Below are 3,296 nucleotides of genomic sequence, written 5' to 3'. Positions count from 1 at the left end.
TGAGGTCTCCCCTCAGCCTCCTTTTCTCCAGGCTGAACAACCCCAGTTCCCTCAGCCGCTCCTCATAGGACTTGTTCTCTAGACCCTTTACCAGCTTCATTGCTCTTCTTTGGACACGCTCCAGCACTTTCTGCTGCACTTTTGCACCCTTTCTCCTTGGGAGGGCTTTTTCTCCTGGGTTGTGCCTCTCCTCTCTGTCCCATCCCTCTACCCTTTTTCCCCTGAGGCAGGCTCTAGGGTCCTCCAGGGTGGGACCCACCTCCCTGCCCTCCAACACATTCCTCTTCTGCAGGCAGAGGAGAGCAGCACATGCTTGAGAGCACACAGATGAAACACGTCCTGCCTGTCACATCCACTGGCCAGGGCACCTTGTTTGGGAGCTGCAACCAGCCAAAATGTTCTCTTGGGGCTGCTCATCAAACAAGAGAACAGCAGGGAAAATGGGGAGGGCCGCTTGAATGCAGAGGTGTTTTGGGTGTGCTGCCGATACTAGCACAAATGGTGAGATAGATAATATTAATAATTGTCCTGGTTTTGGCTGGGATAGAGTTAATTTTCTTCCTAGTAGCTGGTACAGTGCTGTGTTTTGGATTTAGGGTGAGAACAATGTTGATAACACACCGATGTTTTAGTTGTTGCTGAGCAGTGCTTACACTAGTCAAGGACTTTTCAGCTCCTCATTCCCTGCCAGCGAGAAGCTGGGAGGGGGCACAGCCAGGACAGCTGACCCAAACTGGCCACAGGGATATTCCATACCATGTGACGTCATGCTCAGTATAGAAACTGGGGGGAGTTAGCCGGGGGAGGGGTGACGGCTGCTCGGGGACTGGCTGGGCATCGGTCGGCGGGTGGTGAGCAACTGCATTGTGCATCGCTTATTTTGTGTATTCTTTTATCATCATTATTATTATTTTCCCTTCCTTTTCTGTCCTATTAAACTGTCTTTATCTCAACCCACGAATTTTACTTTTTTTTCCCGATTCTCTCCCCCATCCCACTGGGAGGTGGGGAGTGAGTGAATGGCTGTGCGGTGTTTAGCTGCCTGCCAAGTTAAACCACAACAATAATAAAATCCGAGCAAAAGCAAGGCTGGCTGGCTGTCAGACCCCGGGGACCTGGAAGACCAGTCCGTCCCTCGCACGGGATGGGTTGAACAGCAGGATGGCAAAATATCCCCTCCACTTTCCAGGCCAAGAATGAGAACTCTTCAAATACATAGGACATGTCCAAGACAGACATGCACGGTCAGCTCTAGGGCCAGGGTGCTGTGCAAGAGTTTGGGAAAGGGTGCGCGGACGAGACAGCGTGCCATTGCACCTCTCTTGATCCAGCCTGATAGAGCCTAAACCAGGTGATGGGTTTCAATGAAACAAGGCCCGTTGTGCAAGACGCTGTGGGATTTAGAAGCACAGCCTTGTCCTTGTGCTGAAAGAGATGTAGTGCGGGATGGCACCTCCCTGGGGACCACGGCCAAAAGCATCACAGGTAATCAGACTTCTAGAAAATTTAGATGATTGTCCCTACAAAGTGGCTTTGGGGAATCAATGAAGGGGAAGGACCTTTGTGGATCTTGGCCAAGAGGTGTCTCTGTGGTTTGTGTACCCCCGAGCCTCCACAGAGCCCGCAGGGAAGCCCAGCTCCTTGCAGTGGGGCAGCTGCCAAAGTACTGCTTGCAATTAATGACAGCCTTGCTTCCTGACAGAGGCAGCCAGAGACACCAGGGTATGGCTCCGGGCTTGGCAAGACACTGTCCAGAGAGGGAAAGTTGTCCCAGGGACAGTGCGCAGTGCCATGGTTGGCAGGTCCACGTTGAGGTCTTGAGCAATGTCCCGGCCAGAAGATGACCTGACTTAGAGAAAGCCGCCTAGCCCTGTTGGTAGTGAAGGCTGGGCCACTTTTGTTGCACACCCACTCATGCCCAACACATTCTGCCCAATGACCACCAGGTCAGGAGTTGAGACAAAACTTTGAACTATGTGTATCGATTAAATAATGAGTAATTATAAAAGGAACCCTGAATGTCTACTAATCAGATGTAGGCACTGACACTGCAGACACCCGGGAAAGGGCTGATTTGTCTAAATATAGACAGTTATCCACTACAGAAAATTGCCAGTCTGTTTATTCTTGTGCCATATTTATAACCAGATGAAGATATCTTAGGTACTATGCGGTGACTCCAGCATCACCCAGTGCACATATCCCACCCATCTTGCTTTTAGGGACATCAGGGTATCAGATAGAGGCCAGTGGGACGTGCTACGGTGTGTGCAAAGGCTTTCCATCAAAGATGAGACCACTGAAGGGCTTTGCTGGCTTTGGGAAACGGTGTGCCTTGTACGTCCAGAGTTACTCAAACTCCTTTTCAGCAGAAGAGCCCAAAGAAAATACAGCATGTACAGCTGTTCTAGCAAAAAAGAGTTCAGGTCATGATTACCTTTTCTCCTCCTAACTCGCTCTTAAATGCAGAGCCCTCGTTAAGCCATAGAAAGTAATCGCTGTGCTCAGGGAATGTGGTTTTATGGCCTTCACAGGGAGAAGAATGCAAACAGAGCATGCTTCAGTTCTCTTCGGATGCATCTCCTCAGACACGTGAAGAGCATCCTTCCCATCTCCACACCCTTACACCTTCTTGCCTCAGATCAAGCAGCTGCAGTTGCAAATTTTACCTTGCCACACGGCACAGACATCAGGTCCCAGACAAGATATCTCTTCGTTAACTAGTTTCTTGCCTGTTCCCTCTGTGTTTACACGACACGTGTGCTAATCCTATCCCACCCGCTCTTCTAGACCAAACCATGTATTTTCCCCAGGGAAAGCCAAAGCCCAGCTAAGGGACAGTTCACACTGGAGCCCATCCCAGACAAGCTATGTAGAGATGTATCAGACTACTTTTGCCTCTCTCAGCCCCGTCTCTATTGCAGCCAGCTCTGCCCTCCCCATGCATGCACTTCCCTGCCACTCCCCAGTGTACCCAACACATCTCATCTTCATCCTATAGAAAACAACTCTCTGGCAGGCTTAAAAAAAAAAATAATTCCTACTACCTCAAACATTTTGAGCTGAAAAACAATGCAAATACATCCTCAGGCATGGGACAAAGAGCCCATCCAAACCAAACACCGTGAAGAATGAGCCTAGCTAGTCCACTTTGTGTGGTGCTGTCCTGGTTTCGGCAGGGATAGAGTTAATTTCCTTCCTAGTAGCTGGTACAGTGCTGTGGTTTGGATTTAGGAGGAGAACAAAGTCGATAACACACCGATGTTTTAGTTGTTGCTAGGTAATGCTTACACTAG

This window comes from Aptenodytes forsteri, unplaced genomic scaffold (assembly GCF_000699145.1).
Source record: "Aptenodytes forsteri isolate BGI_AS27 unplaced genomic scaffold, ASM69914v1 Scaffold472, whole genome shotgun sequence".
Taxonomy (NCBI): domain Eukaryota; kingdom Metazoa; phylum Chordata; class Aves; order Sphenisciformes; family Spheniscidae; genus Aptenodytes; species Aptenodytes forsteri.
This window is presented reverse-complemented; position numbering follows the sequence as displayed.